The sequence below is a fragment of the Myotis daubentonii genome, chromosome 6, assembly GCF_963259705.1.
Source record: "Myotis daubentonii chromosome 6, mMyoDau2.1, whole genome shotgun sequence".
Classification (NCBI taxonomy): Eukaryota; Metazoa; Chordata; class Mammalia; order Chiroptera; family Vespertilionidae; genus Myotis; species Myotis daubentonii.
Window position 1 is genome coordinate 47,946,227 of NC_081845.1, and position 22,981 is coordinate 47,969,207.

At 38.1% G+C, this 22,981-nt stretch overlaps 1 protein-coding gene across 4 annotated transcripts in view; it reads right to left on the reverse strand.

Moving 5' to 3' along the window:
- The window catches only part of FUT9 (fucosyltransferase 9), a 171,551-nt gene that overhangs the window by 77,681 nt on the left and 70,889 nt on the right, over positions 1-22,981 (reverse strand). For 3 of the 4 annotated variants that reach the window (XM_059700904.1, XM_059700901.1, XM_059700902.1), the window contains one exon: positions 1,863-1,951. The gene's annotated coding sequence lies outside the window, so the exon portion shown is untranslated. Of the gene's footprint in view, positions 1-1,862; positions 1,952-8,618; positions 8,774-22,981 lie in introns of those variants that run through there. The other variant, XM_059700903.1, reaches the window with a different exon arrangement.

Consider the following 22,981-nt stretch of genomic DNA (forward strand, 5'->3'; position numbering starts at 1 on the left):
TAGTTATTGAAAATCTTTTAAGTATGTGTGGAACATCTTGCCTTTTTGAATCTACTCTTTTTAACTATAAATTTTATTGAAATTGAAATGCAGGTCAAGTATATACAATTAAAATTTAGTATCCAAAATGAGATGTGACATATGCATGCACTGGATTTCAAAGACTTGGTATTAAAAAAAAGTTAAATGGCTCCTTAACAATTTTTACATTGATCATGTTAAAATGACTGTATTTTAATTATGAAAGGTTAAATAAAGTTTATTATTAAAACCCACTATACTTGCTCTTTTTTTTAACTACTTTAAATGTAACCACAAGAAAAATTTAAATTACATGTGTGGCTCACATTATATTTCTATTAGTTATCATTGCTTTAGAACCATATATTATTATTAAATTATATTTTCTGTCAAAAGGCATTGATTTGGTGATCTAAAATGGCATGCTAATGACCTATCTCTCCATCCTGACTTCCAACCCTCCCCCCCCCCCCAGCATAATGAGGCACGTGTCATTCTCCTGCCTTTGTGGAGAATAGAGGCTCACTAAATTGCAAATCCCTTTTGACATATTTTTTAATCCTCAGACAGGGTTTCCAGGAAGAGAAGGGCTGAGTGAATGGAGAGTGATGCTTGAGATGGGTACCGTAGGTCTGGTAGAATCAGGTGTTGTGCAGGAACAACATCTTCTGATGCCCTAAAAGCGTATAAATGTTGGGAACACTGTTCACTAATGAGGGCTCAGCCATGGCTCACTTTCTTCTGAGGAAAAAGGGATTGAGCTGCCTCCTTTTCTTCCCACTGCCATAAGTACTTAGTGCTTAGTACTCTTAACTAAAAAACAAAGCACAGTATTCCAGCCTTTCACTTCTCTCCCTGCTGTTAAGCAATGTGAAATGAAAGGTAAAAGTTGTCATTGCTGAACAAAGATCACTTTACTTTTTTATTTAGTTTATTAAATAAATTGTGTGTACATACACACATTCATATATACACATATATATATACTTACTAATATATATATATATATATATATATATATATATATATGATTTAGTGCTATGTATCTTGCCAGAACTAAAACAATTTTTCAAAAAGATAATTAATATGGTAAAAATTGATCTAACCTTGAAATAGTAAACATTATATTTTTAAAAATTTGCATAAATTTTAATACTTTAGCGTACAATTATGCATGTATACATTTTTATTTATTTTTTATTTATTGTTAATCCTCACCAGAGGATATTTTTTCATTGATTTTTTTTTTTTTTTTTAGAAAAAGTGGAAGAGTGGAAGGGCAAGAAGACAGAGGGAGAGAGGAAGAGAGAGTGAGAGAGAGAGAGAGAGAGAGAGAGAGAGAGAGAGAGACATCGATGTTAGGAAGACACATTGATTGGTTGTCTCTGCAAGAGCCCCAACTAGGGTGGGGACTTACAACCCAGGTACATACGTTTGACTGGAGATTGAACTCAGAACCCTTTTGTTTGTAGGTTGACACTCTAACCACTAAACCACACTGGCCAGGGCTGCATGTCAAATATTTTAAAAATTTGTTTAGGAAACTAAAGAGCAGTATAAAAATCTTCAGCATATTAAGTATAATATTTATTTTTAAAAGTCTATCATAATGGGTATATTAATCTAGCATGACAATTATATTAAGGTTTAACTTTAGTACGATGTTAGATCTAAATTTGCAGAGCACATCTTCATAAAAGATAACCTTCTAAAACTATTCTATATTTTGGATGAGTTATAGCTTGTACTTTTCTGAAACAATCAAAGTTATCTATAAGTCTTAATTGAACACATTTCTTTCACAATCAAGGTAGCTTGAGAATATAAATATATATACTTACAATATAGAGACCATATCATGGGAAGCACATAGACAGTTGTTATGCTGTTCCACTGTATTTTAAAATTCTTGAATTAGTATATTTTTAATCTGTTGGGAAAGAGAAAAAAAACTGTTAGTTAAATGTGCTGGATTTACTACATACGTAACTAAATAACCAAAAAAAAAGCTAAAACAAATTACTCATTTTACTACCATAGATCTTTCTGTGTATATTGTGTCCCTTGTTTATATTAATTTATTATTTCTTTTAATTTTTAGGAAAATTCCATTGAATCACTTAATAAAATAAGTATTATTAAAAAGACTGAATGTTTTAATTGAAACTCTAAGGAAATGAGTATATCTTGTTAACTAAATATTTTTCATGGTCTCTATTTTTTATGTTTCCTATTTACAGAATACATTACCTGGTAAGTTCATAACAAAACAAAACAAAAAAATAAAATACAAAAATAAAATATAAAAATGTTTATAAATCATCTGGATGTTTATAATTATTTGAATGCTTAACAAAATGAAGACCAAATAATTGGATGATTTGTCTAAACATCTCTAATTTTCATGTTGATTTATGACAGCTGATATGATTTGAATGTTTGTACTCCCTGCTCCTCCACTCTCAAATTCATATGTTACATCCTAATGCCCAAGATGATGATATTGAGAGATGGGGCCTTTGAAGAAAAATAACTTATTTTTCCCCTAATTTAGTACTTTCTTTATTTATATTTCAATGTTGTATTTAAACACATTTAAAGATAATAAAAACACAGATGATAGATGGTATGTCTGTCTTGTCTTTAAAACCAAATCTTACCTAATAATATTTTCTCAAAGGTATAAAACGTAATAGATGAATAATATGCCTACACCCTGTATCAACTGTTGAATGCTTTCTGGTGTATGTAATTGTCATTTAATCATCACAGTAATTCTATAAGGTGGGTTTTATTATCCCCATTTTATAGGGTTCTGATCATTCAAACAACTAGTCCATATAAGAAGCTAGACATTATAGCTGGGGAACTGGGGTTAAGTCAGCCCTAACCCCAAGTGTCTACTCAGAAAAGTTTTCAGTTGCATATGGCCTCCTGAACACTGTTTATAAGATAATCCTGCATGGATATCTACTTTCCACACTATTTGAACCTCAATTTGATTTAAAAAAAAAGTTTTATAAAAATAGATCAAATTCCTCTGTTAAAACTGTACAGATCTTGTGCTTGAAGTTTTTAAATTACCAAAACTACAAACAATTATTGCATACTAGGGGCCCGGTGCACGAAATTCGTGCACTGGGTGTGTGTGTGGGGGAGTGTCCCTCAGCCCAGCATGCCCCCTCTCACATACTGGGAGCCCTCAGGCGTTGACCCCCATCACCCTCCAATCGCAGGATCGGCCCCTTGCCCAGGCCTGATGCCTCTGGCTGAGGCGTCCGGCCCGGGCAGCGGGGACCCGCAGCTGCAGCGGCCGGACGATCGTGGGCTCCGCTTTAGGCCCAGGCAAGGGGCCCCTAGCTCCCGGGACTGCCAGCTTCGACCATGCCCAGCTCCCATCGCTGGCTCCACCCCTACTTCCTGCTATCACTGGCCAGGGCGGCAAAGGCGCCTGATTCTCCGATCATGGCTGGGGGGCAGGGCAAAGACGGCCCCAGGGCCGCCTTTGCCCTGCCCCCCAGCTCTTAGCTCCCCCCTGGGTTTCCGATCACTGTCAGTGGCAGGGGGCTTCTTCCTGCTTTCCCTTTCGCCTCCCTGCATTGTGCCTACATATGCAAATTAACCGCCATCTTGTTGGCAGTTAACTGCCAATCTTAGTTGGCAGTTAATTTACATATAGCCCTGATTAGCCAATGAAAAGGGTAGCTCGTACGCCAATTACCATTTTTCTCTTTTATTAGTGTTGATAACTTATATAATGTGTTGGTTATATATCTTAACATAAAAGTTCAATATATTTAATATTATTAAAAATAGAAAAGGAGCATTCACACCTATTTCAACTGGTTACAGACTGTTATATTTGAGCAAATGTTAATTTTTTAACAATAATATTCTGTCTCAGCTTCAAATGCTGTTCTTTCTCTGTTTTTACCATATAACATCTGATTTGATGCTTTCAAAATGTTTTTTTGCTGGAAAGTCAGAAAATCAAATATTTTGAATCTGATCTAGAATGAGAGCAAATAATTAGGGCCAGCAAGTGGCCTGAGTCCTATCATCTATTTGGCAACTCAGATTTGTGTGTGTGTACACATGCATGCAAGCATTCATGCACACATATGTGCACTTCCTAAATCATAGCTATGATTTAATGCTCGTAATGCAGAATAAATAACACTCAAGTTACGGAGCTACTCTTTTATTGTTATTACTAGAGACTGCCAGCACTGGCATCCCTCTGGCACCCGGGACCGGGGCCTCCCTGCAGCCCTGGTTTCATCCATAAGGACGTCCAGTCTAATTAGCATATTATGCTTTTATTATTATAGATTTTTTGTGAAGTTTTATTTGACTATGGTTATCATCTTTATCTTGCTTTTTGTATTATATGTAGGGAAACAACCATTCTATTCCATTGCGCACATTTGCGTCTAACTCAAATGATGATAAGACATTTTTCTCTTCCGACTTCCTAAATATTTGTCTTTCCTCCTAGGACAGTAAAGGCATCCATCTGACATGGGGCAGAGACGGGCACAAGACACTCAGTTCCTATCATCCACTTTGATAGATGGTTTAGAGTCTTTCAGTCTTGAGAAAAAATGATTTCTAAATTCCTTTAATCCCCTCTTACATGTAAAGTCTAGACTTGATGGATTAGTCTATTATTGGGATGTTTTGCCAAGATCCAATGCTTAAGAATATAAGCATAAAACACTAAGGTGATTCACTAACTGAGTTTACTTGTCATCTTGATGTTATTCGGCAAGCACAAATGACTGTTTTCATGGAATTTCATATAAAGGGGTTTCAAATCATGCAGAAAGCAATAGAAAGAGAGACTTCTTCATGTTTTATTTTGAGATATAACAGAAGTGGAGAGAAAGAAGACCACATTGGAAGAGAAAAGTGGCTGCCACAGCTCTGGTTTGCTCCTCTCGGCTTCTCGAGGTCAAACGCCTGGTGGGAGTAGCTTTAGAAATTCCTACATGAGGGAATTCTCAGGATTTTGCCGATGATTTTGGGAAAGGATTACTATGCTCAGTAATCCCATGCTAACACATGGTGACTCAGTATTGTCACAGGGTCCCAGGTACACATAAACTCAGTTTGCAATCCCAAGTCTCCCCTGGTTATTGTGTGGCATGGATAATGGGCGGAGACATATTGGCCTACTGGAAGTGAAGGGGCTCAGCTACAGAGGACTGTGAGATTTTTCAGCTTTAACGAGGTGTCAGAAGAGGGAGGTAGCCATGATAGTAACACTGGGGACTCTGATGGATCTGAATGTCAAGATCCAGGGCTGACTGTTTTAGCTGGACCATTAGGCAGAGACAGAGCTGAGAAAGAGGTCAAGGGCAGAGCAGCCCACAGTAGGATTGGGCAGCCCCCTTGAGTGGAGGCTGTCAGGGAAGGTAGGCCTCTTGAAGAAAGCTGATCTCAAGATAAGAACTCAGCTTTGTCTTCAGGATCAGGCATGGCAAGGATAGGAGACACTAGGTACAAAAGCTCAGGACAGCCCTAACGGGTTTGGCTCAGTGGATAGAGCATCAGCCTGTGGACTCAAGGGTCCCAGGTTCAATTCCAGTCAAGGGCAACCTTGGTTGCGGGCACATCCCCAGTGGGGAGTGTGCAGGAGGCAGCTGATCAATGTTTCTCTCTCATCGATGTTTCTGACTCTCTATCCCTTTCCCTTCATCTCTGTAAAAAAATCAATAAAATATATTTAAAAAAAAAAGAAAAAAAAAGCTCAGGACAGGAACCAGCACGGCATGTTCAAGGAGGAGGGAAAACCAGATCACATAGTGACCCAGAGCACGGTGGTGGTGGTGGTGGGGTGGAGAGTGAGGTAGACAGGCAGTCGGTGGCCAGGTCATGTTGGGTTTCATAAGCCTTTGTAAGCTCAGACTTATTCATTGTACAATGGTGATTGGAGGGATTTGACTGGGTAAGTGATTAAAATGTGAAAGGATCATTTCAAATGTTCAATGGATAGTATAGAGACAAACCCAGAAGAGGTAGCCAGTCTAAAGACTATTGTAGTAGGTCAGTTGGGAGAAGATGGTGGATGTAAGTTTGGTGGCAACGACACTGGAGAGAAATGTTTGGATTTGTGATATAGTTGAATAAAATATAAAATCCTATTCACTAATTTCGCAAATGAATTTTTGAGCCATTACATAGGGTAGATTATTCTTTTCTTTAGCAAAGAGTCCATTTAGAAAATATAAATTAGGTAGTTATTTATATAAAATACTTCATTCATTTTGGGTAAAATTTACCAAAGGGGAAATTATGGAGACATATTTATATTTTATAATTGGTTTAATTATTGTTGAACCAATTGATTAAAAATAGTATAAACAATTACAAAAACACTGTATGATATACTATCTAATAAAGAGGGAATATGCTAATTGACCCTCACACTGTTGCAAAGATGATGGCGCCCACAGTCAATAAGGAGGGAATATGCTAATTGACTACCCCGCCCTCAAAGATGGCAGCACCCATAGCCAATAAGGAGGGAATATGCTAATTGATTACCCCGCCCTCAAAGATGGCGGCGCCCACAGCCACAAGATGGCCGGCAGGGGAGGGCAGTTGGGAGCAACCAGGTCTGCAGGGGAGGGCAGTTGGGGGGACCAGGCCTGCAAGGGAGGGTAGTTAGGGGCAATCGGGCCGGCAGGGGAGGGCAGTTGAGGGCAATCAGGCTGGCAGGAGAAGGAAGTTAGGGGTGACCAGGCCTGCAGGGGAGGGCAGTTGGGGGCAACCAGGCCAGCAGGGGAGGGCAGTTGGGAGCAATCAGGCTGGCAGGGGAGCAGTTAGGCATCAATAGGGCTGGCGGGGGAGTAGTTAGGGGAAATCAGGCAGGTGAGCGGTTGGGAGTCAGCAGTCCCAGATTGTGAGAGGGATGTCCGACTGCCAGTTTAATCAGGGATTGGGCCTAAACCAGCAGTCAGACATCCCCCAAGGGGTCCCAGATTGGAGGGTGCAGGCTGGGCTAAGGGACAGCGCCCCCCCCCCCAACTGCATGAATTTTGTGCACCAGGCCTCTAGTTTATAAACAAAAGGAATAGTAAAATAGAAAAATGGAACATTATTTATCAAGAAGAAAACTTTCCTGGACTCTGAATGAGTTTGTTAGAAATATCTCAGATATATTAAAAATTGAATTCCATGAATAAGAATAAATTCCTTAATTCAATTCACCAGATTAAAGGACATTGAATTTTGAACAAATAAGGACAATTCCTGTATGCAGTTCATAGTAATAAATGAGATTTGCTGCCAGAAGAGGTCACCGTGCCAATTCCTCTGGCTGTACTTTAAACAGAATTTTATGACTTCAGCATCACTACACTGGGCCCTTCAGTCTTCTTTAATGCAACATACATTTTCCTAAATGTGTCCTATAACAGCTGCTTGGTGGTATGGCTAAAAGGGTGACTAAAACACTCTTCTGCCCTTGAAGGGTTCCAAGTCCAGTGGAAGAAGATAAGAAAGAGGAATGAAGAAATTTGTACAAAATGTCTGGTCAGGGGCACAAATATAACAGCATTCAATTCTAAGTGGTTGAAGCTTAATAGAAAATAGATTGTGTAAAGAGAATGTTGAATTACAACTAGGCAGTGCAGTATTAGCAAAGGTAAGGAGGACAGAGTTAAAATAATTTGGGGCTAAAAAATAACCTGGCTTTAGTGGAGCAAAGAGATAGGCAGTGTGATGAAGCCTGTGCAGGAGCAGCAGGAATAAGGGGGGCTGGTCATTGGACGGCCCTTTGGTAATGCTGAAAACTTCAACATCATTAACACTAATATAATACCACCTAATAATAAAAATGTGCTCTCTATATACCAGCCACAATTATAAGAGTTTTACATACATGTTCTCATTCAATCTATCATCAAGCTTATAAGATATTATTTTAAATTTCTTTAAAAATTTTTTTTTATTGATTTCAGAGAGGAAGGGAAAGGGAGAGATAGAAACATCAATGATGAGGGAGAATTGATTGGTTGCCTCCTGCACGCCCCCTACTGGGGATCAAGCTCTCAACCCAGGCATGTGCCCTGACTGGGAATCAATCTCTGACTTTCTGGTTCATAGGTTGATGCTCAACCCCTGAGCCACACCAGCTGGGCTATAAGATATTATTTTAGAGAAGAAGAGTAGGAAGCACTGACAGCTTAAGCAGTTTGTCCTAGGTCAGCCAGCTTGTAAATGGGGCACCTAACGTGGAACCCAGGAAAAATGATTCCAGAGCATCATTCTTGGTCCCACAGGTCTGTCTCATGTGATCACAGGATGATTTAGATGTAAGGGATTTTTTTTTAAAATAATGTACATGAAAAAGGAATTTTTTATGACAATACATATTGTTGATTTTCTCTTTATATTAGGTAAAACTGGGAATAAGAATCCTGAACCTAAAAACACAAAGAAAGAAAGGGGAGGAAGAGGGAATGTTTCTTGAGCATTGTACCATGGGGCAAATCTAGTCTGGATGGTTTAATGGTCATCTTCCTCAGTCCATATCCCTGCAGAAGCTGGAATAAAAGAGTGGCTATGGGAGCGGCATGATTGGTGCTTACTTCTATGGCTCCTTGGTTATTTTCATAGCCTGGGTTGGGCTTTCTTCTTCCCTCCCCTCTTAAGCAGCTGGCTTGGATGATCTGTCCTGACCCTCATTCCTCACAAGTATATGACACAAATCTCTGTGAGCTCAGCGAACAGTGTGGGGACTGATGAAGTGAGCCTTCCTGACTGGTGCAGATTCTTCTACTTGCTGAGCTGCTATAGGAGACAGGATTAGTAGCACTTAGGACCAGTACAAACATCAATATCTTGAGGACTTTAAATATACGTATGCTTGGTATACAAGTTATTGTTATAATAGGAGATATGTGAAATTGATTTGTCTGTAGCTATACAAATATTTTATCCACATACTTTTCAAGATACACTTCTTTTTTTAAAAATATATTTTATTGATTTTTTTACAGGGAGGAAGGGAGAGAGATAGAAACATCAATGAGAGAGAAACATCGATCAGCTGCCTCCTGCACATCTCCCACTGGGGGTGTGCCCACAACCCAGGTACATGCCCTTGACCGGAATCGAACCTGGGACCCTTCAGTCCACAGGCCGATGCTCTATCCACTGAGCCAAACCGGTTTCGGCAACATACACTTCTTGATGGAGGGAGAATTGCTTAAATTCTCTGAAAAACGGCAGAACCCTTCAGGGCAATTTGTTGAGCTCCTCCCGTCTGGGGCAGTACTAAAACAGTACTGAAAAGCTCATTGTGTATTCTTCCTAGATCATCCATTCCACTCAAATATTTTGGAAAAAATCTATTCTATAATAGAGATATGTAATAAATAAGATGTAGAATGCACCTTTTGAAGATTTATCTAACCAAACATTTATTGACTCCCTATTATGATAGGTGCCATTGTGGTTATTGAGATTAAAGCAGTTATTCTCACATATTTAAGGTTATCTTGTGCTGGTTAGTGAGGAAAAACATAGTATGTTTTAACATGTATATGGGGAATACTTTTTTCCCCAGTTTAATTAGGAAATAATTGACATACTTTACTGTACAAGTTTAAAGCATACAGCATGATGGTTTGATTTACATATAATGGAATGAATAAAACAATAGGTTTAGCTAACATCCATTATCTCATATAGGTACAATAAGAAGAAAAGAAAAATCTACTTGTAACAAGAACTCTTAGGATTCAGTCTCTTAAGAATGTTGATAGGCATCATGTAGTAGTGTTAGCTACAGTCATCACGTTGCACATTACATCCCTGGTACTTACATATCTTTATAACTGAAAGTTTGTGTCTTTAGACCGCCCTCCTTCAACTCTCCCTTCCCCCACCCTCCATCCTGGTAACCATAAGTCTGACCGAGTAGTTTTTTATTTTTTTTTTAGATTCCACATATAAATGAAAGCAGGGGAAAAAAAAAAAAAGTAAAGAAAATAAACAAAAGGAAACAGAATTAGAAAGAAGTAAAATGGTCTCTATTTGTAGATGACATGGTTTTACATAAAGAAATCTGAAAGACACAACCAAAAAATGGTTAGATCTCATCAATGAATTCTGTAAGCTTGCAGGATACAAAATTAACATGCACTAAGCAGCAGCCTTTCTATACACTAACAACAAATTTTCTGAAAAATAAATGAAGAAATTGAGATATCCACACACACACCCCTGTTCATAACAGCATCATTTACAATAGCCAAGATGTGTGAACCACTTTTAAGGTCCATCCATTATGCTAAGTGAAATATGTCAGACTGTGAAAGACAAATACTGTGTGATTTTAATTCTTCCTTAAATGTTTAGTTTAATGTTTAGTGAAATTTACCAGTGAAGCCATCTAGGCATGGGCTTTTCTTCACTGGGAGAAATTTAGATTACTGATTCAATCTCCTTACTAGTAACTGGTTCATTCAAATTTTCTATTTCTATGGGAAATCTTTTTAGGGAATTCTATTGATGATTATTTTGCCTTCAGAAGCTGGAGAAAATACATCATGATTGTTTTGGTGGAGAATGGGATTAGTAAACTGCATTGAAGAGCCAGACAGAAATATTTTAAGCATTGCTGGCCAAGAAGTAAAGTCAAGGATGTTCTCTAGATACGAATCTATTATACAATTTCTGTTACAACTCCTCAACTCTGCTGTTGTAGTGTGAAAGCAGACATAAACACATGCTCTGGTTTGTGTTCCAGTCAACTGATATTTACAAAACCTACCAGCAGGTCAGATTTATCCCAGAAACTGTAATTTTCTACTTTTTGGTTTAGATGATATGAATCTGTTCTTTTAATTTCATTGAAATATGGGTTTAAAAATGGCGCTTTTTTTTCTATCTTTAAATTGAATCAATAAAGTTTAGGCACTCCATCCCCTCATTTCTTTATTTTTGAGGGGGTGTTGATTAATTGCATAAAAAATGTTTTGCTATAAATTTTAATTATAAAACTTAAGCTATCCTGGCAGGTGTGGCTCGATGTTTGAACAGAAATCCAGGAACCAGGAAGTCACAGTTTGATTCCTAGTCAAGGCACCTCCCTTAGAAGGCAGCTAATCGATAATTGTCTCTCATCATTGATGTTTCTATTTCTCTCTCCCTCCCCCTTCCACTCTCTGAAATCAATAAAAGCATATTTGAACCTTTTCCCGCCATCTTGGACCCTGTGGAGACCTGCTGGGAACAGGACTTCTCTAATGACAAATATGTGTGTAAGGCGGTGGTCCAAGGTAATTTTAATGGCTGTAAGCAGGGTTTCCAGAACCAGAGGGAGCACACAGCTCTTCTTGAAATTGAAGGTGTTTATGCTCGAGATGAAGCAGAATTCAATCTGGGCAAAAGATGTGCTTATGTGTACAAAGAACAACACAGTGACTCCTGGTGGCAAACCAAACAAAACCAGAGTCATCTGAGGAAAGGTAACTCATGCTCATGGAAACTGTGACATGGTTCATGCTAAATTCCGAAGCAACCTTCCTGCTAAGGCCATTGGATACAAAATCCGTGTAATTCTGTACCCCTCAAGGATTTAAACTTATTGAAAATAAATAAAATGGATTTGTTTTCCTGTTTTTTGGTTAAAAAAATAAAAGACATATTTGAAAAAAAAACCAAAAAATTAAGCTATATAGCTTTGTAATTCAGATAAAAATCTCTTGGAAAATCAATCATCAAAATAATAAAATTTAGCGTATGTTTTTTTTATAATCAACAAAGAAGAAATGTTGATCAAAAATGGTATAAAATATTTTATACCATGACACCTTAATTTAAAATTATGTATTTTCTCTTTTAAGTTGCATTTAAACTGCCAAAAGATTCTTAAGAATCACAATTTCTTATTAAATGCTCATCCTCAAGTAATGTTCAGGGGAAGAAAAAGAAAATAGTGTAATTTTAGCTACAATTGTTGCATTAAATACAATTGTTTGAGCTGTGAATGAACCAAGTTATTTAAAAAATTGAAATACATAATATCATTCAGAATGTAGCCTGATTTTACAACAAAGCTGTACTCTGACTCACTGCATACAAGGGAAAGCATTTTGTTTTAAAATGCATTCATCTCCTTTTGAATCTTTTTAAAACTTGAATTTCAGGGTTTTAATGGCCTAAATAAAGGTAGACATTCTTCTGTCCTTACCCCAACCAGAGATAGTGCTCCAAGATATTGATAAATGTTGACTTTACTAAGCAAACACAGAAGAACCCATATTACTTGATTTACACTTTACCAAGGCTTTAAATTTGTTCCTATTCTTTCTTCTTACTCACACTTAGAAAGTATTTTGGAAGAAGAGAAATCCATGCCTATGAAGCCATTTACATTTGTGTAGTTTTCTGTTGCCAAAATTTTACACAAATGTCCCTCATATTTTTTATATATGTCCTTCGTTTATGGACCAAATATGGGAAATGTGCAGACCTAAATCCACATTAACATGGGAAAATTAAAATGAAATATGAAGCCATTATTCATATAATTTGATTTAAAGAGAATATTTAAATATTTACCATAAAAGTGAAAGCACTGTTAAAGGAAAGGCACCTGAGATAAACAATCTAAGTGTTCCTCATTTTGGAGCTGGTTCACTCAGCCTTGGGTTTGCTGAAAGTGAGGCGCTGGGAGCTGTGGACAGCAAGCAAGGACCAGGAAGGCTCTGATCCTAACCATGACTTTGGGATGACACATTTGTGTTACAAAATCCTTTAAAAACGTATCACATGATCTCACTTATGTATGAAATCTAATTGTTAATGTAAGAAACATTCAAACCTGTAAATAATTTTTGTGAGTTTATTTGAGCCAAACTATGTACAATTGCCAGGAAGCAGAATCTCAACAGATTAAGATAATGCTCAGGAGATCAGCAGTTTTTCACTATAAATTACAATCAAAGGAGGAGATGGATTTACAATGTAAATCCATTGGCCATAGATTAGGGAAGTGGGAGAAAGCAAAGCAGAGAAACCTCTGGGGTTGGATAAAAAGTAATAGGATAGACACAGGCTTCTTTTACATAGGTGGGTACAGGATAGTTAACAGTCAACAATTAACAGGATAACAATAACAATGAGAGGATTTGCGGCCTCTGCCCTGGTGCATGGGTTGTGCCCTGAGGGGCCTGGAAAAGGGGAAGTTACCCTGACATTCCAAAGGTATGTTATTGTAGATACAAAAAGACAATAGGCTCAGTTAAGATCAAAGTTAATCTTTGTCAGGGAAGATGACCTGTCTAGGATATGACTACTACCCACCATCAACTGCCTTTAGTTAAAGTTTTAATTTCAGAGCATCCTTTGTGGTTACTTTAGGTCTTTGCGTTTGCAAGGCCTCCATGCAGGTGTTTCTGAGTTTATCAGGTTAGCATATGGCCCCTTTTGTCCACATAGTGAAAATAAGCTGAGGAATAAAATAGGTCCAGAGGCATGGATGTATGGAACAGACTGACAGATCTCAGAGGAGAGAAGGGTGGGAGGATGGGAAGAGATTAACTATAGAACATATATGAGTATATGTGAGGAGATAGAAGAAGAGGGTTAGGTAGAGAGGGCCTGGACCATGGGGGTCTGGGAAGTGGAACATTGCAGACGCATGCAGAATACAGCTTGCTGACCATACCCTGTTCTGAGAAAAACATGGAAACAGACAAAATGCCCTAGAACTAGACCTAGCTGGGTGGGGAAAGAAGGGCATGCACTGAGACGTAAGCTTTGAAATGTATGGATGTTGCTAAAACAGGCAGCTTGCAAATAAATAATCCCAAGGAAGTAAGGTGTATAAACCAATTGCAAGGATGTTGCTAAGGTAGAATTCTTTGGAAGGACCAATCAGGAGCTAGCAAGGCATGTATCTACTCCTAAATAAAAATGTGCATACTTCTTCTTTCTTTCTTTCTCTGGTACACTGGGTTTTTATGGCAGGAGATATACTCCCATGCGTCCATGTGGCTTATGGGCACGTGGACTAATGGACTTAAATTCCCTTGGATCCTGAACTACACCCAACTACAACATGGAACAGAAGCTCTGGACACTGTCCTGCTTTTAGAACCCCAGCTGCATCTTTTCCAAGTCTGGCTTCTCTCAGTAAAATTTGCTCCACTAACCATTTTTTGTCCTGGAATCCATTCTTTGGTTTTGCAAGCTAAAGAACTGGGACCCGGCCACCACATTTTGGTTTTATATGCATAGCCTATGGACACAGATAATAGTGTGGGGAAGGACAGGGCTGGGTGGAGTGGGGAGGAATGGGAGACATCTCTGGACAATCAATAAAAATGCAAACGAACCCTAGAACTATTCTGATTTTTATATAAATAAACGTAATCAGATCTGTCTGGTAGTCCTTCTAAACACCTAGCTGAGATTAGCATTCCCACTCCCCCTTCCCTTTGTGGTGGACTGAATTGTGTTAACAAAAGACTTGTTGAAGATTTAACCCTCAATATCTGTGAATAGAATTTTATTTGGAAATAAAGTCTTTGCAGATGTAATGAAGTCACACTGGCTTAGGATGGGCCCTAAACCCAGTGACTGGTATTTTTATAAAAGGAGAAAAATTTGGAGACACAGAGACACTCTGAAAGAATGCCATATGGTATGAAGCCAGACACAGAGGTGGGAGTTATGCTGGCACAAACCAATGAGCATCAAGGATTGCAGGCAACCACCATCAGTTCAAATTATTCTCTTGAAAAAAATCTAACCACTATAATTTTTGATAGAATCAGTTTCTGTTGTTTTAAGCCACCCAGTTTGTGGTCATTTGTTATAGAAGCCCTACAAAATTAACACATCAGTCAAAGATTTAATTTGGATTTGGGTAGGAAGGGAAGGTGTGGTAGTGGTAAGCTTCAGTAGTGACCAGTTCTTGAATAACAAGGAAGCATAAGAATTTTGTTCATGTGGGAAATGGAAATTGAGAGCAGAGAGGATGAAGGAAGTATCTAAAAATACACATATAGCCAGGTCAGCATGGCTCAGTGGTTCGATGTCCGGTTCAATGTGCGGGTTGCATTCTTTGTTCACTACCTCAGCTAAGGTTGCAGGGTTGAAAGCAGGAAGCCTATGTGTCTCCTCCCAGTTGTTATTTTCCAAAAGCCCAGGGCCTTTGAAGAGCAAGAGGAAAGGGATAATAAATAGTCATTGTGAGGATTAAATGAGTTTTGTGATATGTTGAGACAGTTCTAAACATAGAAAATGCTCATTCAAGGTGAGTGGTTGTCGATGCAGTCGTTCCCCCTTATTTGTGGGGGGTATATTCCAAGACACCCAGTGGATGCCTGAAACTGCTGATTAGTATCAAACCCTACTGTGTTTACCTATGACAGTGGTCGGCAAACTGCGGCTCACGAGCCACATGCGACTCTTTTGTCCCTTGAGTGTAGCTCTTCCACAATACACTGTCTCTTGCACAAAATACCAACTTCTGCGCGTGGGCCATGAAGTTTCAATCACACTGTACATGTGCATCCGCACATGGTACTTTGTGGAAGAGCCACACTCAAGGGGCCAAAGAGCCGCATGTGGCTTGCGAGCCACGGTTTGCTGACCATGGACCTATGATAAAGTTTAATTTATATGTTAGGCACAGTTAGAGATTAACAACAATAACTAATAATACAATAGAACAATTATACTATAATCAAAGTGATGTGAATGTGGTCTCTCTATATATTTTATTTTACTGTACTCATGTTTCTTCTTCTTGTGTTATTGTGACATGATACAATGCCTGCATGATGAGAGGAGGTACTCAAAACATCATAAAATTTAAAACTTATAAGTTGATTATTTCTGGAATATTTCCATTTAATATTTCTAGATCAGAGTTGACTATAGATAATTGGAACTGTGGAAAGCGAAACTAAAGTTAAGAATGAACTACTGTATTATTTTATTACTTTATAACTTTCGGCTCTCATTCTGTATGTGTGTGTGCACACATGCCAGTATATTTGTGAAGGGTAAAAGAACTCAGCACAGATTATTTGACTTTTGAACTAATGTATACGTAGAATTCACCACATCTCACAACAGGGACATGGGTTTCAGCCAAAGAGAACAGCCTGAGCAGAAGCCTGGAGTGAGAAATGGCATGGCACACTATCAAAGTGTCTTTCTAAAACACAGATCTGGGAAGGGGAGAGTGGCTGTTAATGGAGGCCACAACACTCAGGGGCCAGCTGTGAACCCATGAACACTGGGTCTCAAGCAGCGCAAATACACAGACTTGGAGGAGCTCTGCACCTTCTCATAGAAAGGTTAGATTTCGCCAAGGGAAAGGAGAGAGAGAGCTACGTAACCAGACACCCGGAGAAGAGAGATCATAGGGAGACAAAGAAACAGCCCGCATATGAAAGAAAAGGAGACATCACCAGAATAGGAAGTAAAAGAAGTGGAGGCAAGCAATATGTCAGAAAAAGAATTCAGAGAAATGGTCATAAGGTTGCTAAAAAGAATGGAAGACAAATTCAACAATATGTGTCAGAACCAAGAGGAAATGAAGAAGAACAAAGAAGAAATGAAAAATGACACCGCTGCTATAAAGAACTCAATAGAAAGCATCAACAGTAGACTAGAAGAAGCAGAGGACTGCATCAGTGAGCTAGAAGACAAGGTAGGAAAAAATACCCAAGCAGAGCAGGAACTATAAGAGAAAACTTAAGAAAAAGGAGGAGAGCCTAAGTGAATTTTGGGACAACACGAAACGAAACAACATCTGCATAATAGGGTTACCAGAAGGAGAGGAAACTGAGCAAGGAATAGAAAACCTGTTTGAAGAAATAATGACAGAAAACTTCCCTGATATAAGGAAGAAAAAACTCACACAAATCAAGGAGCTCACAGAGTCCCAAACAAAATGAACCCCAAAAGACCGATGCCAAGGCAAATTATAATTAAACTGGCAAATACCAATGACAAAGTAAGAATCTTAAAAGCGACCAGAGAGAGACAGAAAGTTACCTACAAAGGATCCCCCATCAGACTAGTGACTGATTTCTCAACAGAAACACATCAGGCCAGAAGGGAATGGAATGAAATATACAAAGTCATGCAAAGGAAGGGTCTGAATCCAAGAATACTGTACCCAGCAAGGCTATCAATCAAATTTGAAGGTGAAATCAGGAGCTTCACAGACAAAAAAGGACTAAGGGAGTTTATTACCACCAAACCAGCAATGCAAGAAATGCTAAAAGGTCTGCTGTAAAAAGAAGAAATAGGAAGCAAAGAAGGAACACAGGTGTAAAGAATAAAAATGGCGACAAACAAGTACCTATCAATAATAACTTTAAATGTAAATGGATTAAATGCCCCAATAAAAACACATAGGGTAGCTGAGTGGATAAGCAAGCATGACCCATATATTTGCTGTCTACAGGAAACCCACTTCAGAAAAAAGGACTCACAAAGACTGATGGTGAAGGGATGGAAAAGGTTTTTCAGGCAAATGAAAATTGAAAAAAAAAAACACAAAAAACACTGGATTAGCAATACTTATATCTGACAAATTAGATCTCAAAGTGAAGGACATAACAGATAAGGAAGGCCACTTCATAATACTAAAAGGGGCAATCTAACAAGAAGAAATAACTCTGGTAAACATATATGCACCCAAGTACATAAAAAAAAAAACTTCTGGAGGATATCAAGGGAGAGATTGAAAGCAATACAATCATAGTAGGGGACTTTATCACCATTTGACAAATCCTCTAAACAAAATATCAGCAAAGAAACATCAATCCTAAATGACTCACTAGATCAGATGGAATTAATTGATATCTTCAGAACATTTCACCCCAAAGCCACAGAATATACATTCTTCTCAAGTGCACATGGGTCATTTTCAAAGATAGACCATATATTGGGTCACAGGCAATGTCTCTTCAAATTCAAGAAGATAGAAATCATGTCAAGCATCTTCTCAGATCACAATGGCATAAAACTAGAAATCAACTACAATGAAAACAATAAAAAAAAAAATCAAACACCTGGAGGCTAAATAGCATGCTATTAAACAATGACTGGGTTACCAGAGAGATTAAAGAAGAAATAAAAAGCATCATGGCAACAAATGACAATGAAAACACAACAATCCAAAATCTATGGGATACAGTAAAAACAGTCTTGAGAGGGAAGTTCATAGCTCTACAAGCCTACTGCAAAAAACAAGAAACAATGGAAATAAATTACCTAACCCTACAACTCAAAGAGTTAGAAAGAGAGCAACAAGAAAAGCCCAGTGTAAACAGAAAGAAGGAAATAATAAAGATCAGAGCAGAGATAAACAAAATAGAAACCAAAAATACAATACAAAAGATCAACAAGACCAAGAACTGGTTCTTTGAAAGGATAAACAAGATTGATGAACCTCTAGCCAGACTCACCAAGAAGCAAAGAGAGAGGACCCAAATAAACAAAATCAGAAATGAAAGAGGTGAAATAACAACCGATCCCACAGAAATACAAATGATTATGAAAAAATACTATCTACAACTCTATTCCAACAAAAAGGACAACCTAGACGAAATGGACATATTCTTAGAAAAATACAAGCTCCCAAAACTCAACCAAGAAGAATCAAAAAACCTGAATGGGCCGATAACTACCAAAGAAATTAAAATAGCGATCAAAAATCTTCCAGCAAACAAAAGCCCTGGTCCAGATGGCTTTACCGGGGAGTTCTACCAAGCATTCAAACAAGAACTAAAACCTATCCTCCTCAGACTATTCCAAAAAATTCAAGAGGAAGGCATACTTCCCAGATTTTTCTATGAAGCCAGCATTACCCTAATCCTGAAACCAGATAAAGACACCACAAAAAAAGAGAACTATAGGCCAATATCCTTCATGAACATAGATGCTAAAATCCTCAACAAAACTCTAGCAAAATGGATTCAGCAGTACATTAGAAAGATCATACACCATGACCAAGTGGGATTTATTCCAGGGATGCAAGGATGGTACAATATCAAAAAATCAATAAATGTGATACATCACATAAACAAACTGAGAGATAAAAGTCACATAATCATATCAATTGATGCAGAAAAAGCATTTGACAAAATCCAACACCCTTTTTTGATAAAAACCCTCAGCAAAGTGTGAATAGAGGGTTCATACCTCAACATAATAAAAGCCCTATATGAAAACCTACAGCCAACATCATACTCAATGGGCAAAAACTAAACCCATTTCCCCTAAGAACAGGAACAAGACAAGGATGCCCACTTTCACCACTCCTGTTCAACATAGTAATAGAAGTACTAGCCATAGCGATCAGATAAGAAGAAGAAATAGAAGCCATCCAAATTGGAAAAGAAGAAATAAAACTGTCCTTATATGCAGATGACATGATACTATACATAGAAAACCCTAAAAACTCCATCAAAAAACTACTACACCTAATAAATGAATTTGGCAATGTAGCAAGATACAAAATTAACACCCAGAAATCTATGTCCTTGTTATACACCAATAATGAACTCACAGAAAGAGAAATGAAAAAAACAATCCCATTTTCCATTGCACCAAAAAATTAAGATACCTACGAATAAACTTAACCAAGGATGTAAAAGACCTGTACTCGGGAAACAACAGGACATTGAAAAAGGAGATAGAGGAAGACATAAACAAATGGAAGAACATACCATGTTCATGGATTGATAGAATTAACATCATTAAAATGTCCATATTACCTAAAGCAATCTATAGATTCAATGCAATACCTATTAAAATACCAAAGGCATATTTCAAAGACCTAGAACAAACTCTCCAAAAATTCATCTGGAATAAAAAAAGACCCCGAATAGCCACAGCTGTCCCGAAAAAGAAGAACAAAGTTGGAGGGATCACAATACCAGACATCAAACTATATTACCAAGCCACGGTTCTCAAAAGTGCCTGGTTCTGACACAAGAACAGACATACAGACCAATGGGACAGAATAGAGGACCCAGAAATTGACCCAAGCCATTACACTCAATTAATATTTGACAAAGGAGGCAAGAGCATATGATGGAGTCAAAACAGCCTCTTTAATAAATGGTGCTGGGAAATTTGGTCAGATACATGCAAAAAAATGAAACTAGATCACCAACTTACAGTATGCACAAAAACAAACTCAAAATGGCTAAAGGACTTGAATGTAAGATGGGAAACCATAAAAATCCTATAAGACTTCATAGGCAGCAAAATTGCAGACATAAGTTGTAGCAATATCTTTATAGACACAGATCCTAGGGCAAGAGAGACTAAGGAGAAAATAAACAAATGGGACTATATCAAAATTAAAAGCTTCTGCACAGCAAAAGAAACCATCAACAAAACAACAAGAAAGCCCACTGCATGGGAGAACATATTTGCCAATGTTATCTCCGATAAGGGTTTAATCTCCAACATTTGCAGACTGGTGCAGCCATTGTGGAAAACAGTATGGCGTTTTCTCCAAATTTAAAAATGGAACTTCCATTTGACCCAGTAACACCACTTCTAGGAATATATTCCAAGAAACCAGAAACACCAATCATGAAGGATATATGCACCCCTATGTTCATAGCAGCAGAATTTACAATAGCTAAGATTTGAAAACAGCCTAAATGCCCATCAGCAGATGAGTGGATTAAAAAACTGTGGTACATCTACACAATGAAATACTATGCTGCTATAAAAAAGAAGGAATTCTTATCATTTGCAGCAGCATGGATGGAACTGGAGAGCATTATGTTAAGTGAAATAAGCCAGGCAGTGAAAGAAAAATACCACATGAATGCACTCATTTATGGATAATAAAGAACATTATAACCTGATGCACAAAAAAGATAGGTACAGAGGCAGAGAAGCATCGAACAGACTGTCAAAATACAGCGGGAAGGTTGGGAAGTGTTGGGGAGGGGGGTAAGAGATCAACCGAAGGACTTGTATGCATGCATATAAGCATAACCAATGGACACAAGACACTGGGTGGTGGGGAGGCGGTGAGGGCATGTGCTGGGGGTGGGGGTGGGGGGAGTAGGGGAGGCCAGGGGAAGGTCAATGGGGGGAAAAAAAGGAGACATAGGTACTACTACTTGTAATACTTTAAACAATAAAATTAAATTAAAAAGAAAAAAATAAAAAGCACACATTGAATAGAGGCTATAACAAAAAGCTGGAAAGTTCCTCACCGCAGTGTTACAAGGGATCTCTGTGTGGTAAAATCATGATTGGGATTATCAATAATCATTATTTTCTTTCCATATTTTCAACTTTTTTCTACAATGCTCATATGTGTTTGCATAAACAGAGAAATAGTTATTTTAAAAACTAAAAGCACTTATTGAGCTTATGATTTGTGCACCACATATATACTATACCTCAATAAAAAAAGTTTAAAAAAATAAACAAGAGCAGGGATTTTCAACAATGAGAATGAGAAAGAAAAGAAACATCTGAGATCGTCTCAGCCCTGATGGGCTTCCTTGCTCAATAAAGAAATGTTCTGTACTAATTAAATTTCCTGGCTGTCCTAGAGAAAATGTGCTTCTTATGTGTTCTTTTAATTCTCAGATATTAATGTGCTTAATTAAAGTATTTGGCAAATCAAAGGGGAGATTTGCTGCAGTTGTACTGTCTCTCCACAGTTGACTGCAGAAACAGGAAGTAACCTTCATATGTCATACAGGTTATGAGAGTCTTGGTTCACAGGTTAGGTGAGTCATTAAGAGCCAGTTGGGTGAAAATCTGGTCTGACTACCTGTCCTGGACTTCATAGCTCCTGACTCCATCCTCTGTCTCTGGGCTCTGGGCTGGCTATGTGACAGCCCCACCTTCTCACGTGGGCTTGAAGAGCAGATGAGGCAGAGTAATTAATGGTACTCAGAAGGAGGAATGGCACTTGACTGAGGCATGTCTAGTGCAGAACTATGGAAGATAAGAACGCTTTTGTCATTGCTGAGTCTGGGTTGAATTTTACTATAACCACCTTCTTCTTCTTATGTCTAAACCAGTTATCTTTAGTTTCATGGGAGGGTTATAAAGGGGCTTGCCATCCTCTGTTGTCTTCCGTTTGGCTTTAGGATTGATGTGTAACCAGATTAGAAGGGGGATGAGTCCTGTGATTTGTGCTGAGAACCATAACCTGGTTAACATTCTTTTTTTAAACTGAATTTATTGGGGTGACATTGGTTAATAAAATTATATATCTTTAAAAAAAAAACAACAACACACAGATCTGCATGAGGAAAAAATAATCAACCAAAGACTTTCTAGCTCCTTTTGCCTGGAAACATTTCCCAGAACATGTTACATAAAAAATGAAGCTTCTTTTTAAGATATTTTAGGAAGCTTCGAGTTAAGCAATGGAAAAGCTATATTTTGTGTATGTGACATGCAACATTCCCAAAGCTTGATTGACCCTGGGGTCTTACACAGCACAAGATCACATGTAGTGAAGTACTGAAGTAGAGTAAAATGACATACACGTTTTTAGGCTTATTAGCATCACCAAAACTTTTCTATACTAGGGCGTAGGAGTCATAATTCTGCCTCTGCCACTGAGTAACCATAGGGGAATTGAATTCCTCTGTTCCTCAATTTAATTTGTAAGCACTGGGATGCTGTTTATCTTCCTCTGAAGGATGATGATACACTAAGATAAGGTGGGTAAATTCCTGGTACGACTGAAGAGGTCCCAGCCATGGAAGCCCACGCTGCCCTCAGCCTCTGCCTTGCACTGGAGCTGTGTTGGCCGGGCTCCTTCCCTCCACACGGAAAGCCCTCTACAGGTAGAGCTGGTTTCTTCACACCACATGTTCCATTTCTACCCATACACGATGCTCAATAAATAAAAATAGGTGTTGAGCCGAAAGGAGGAAAATTCTGAAAAGAACTGCTGTAAATATTTTTATTCACT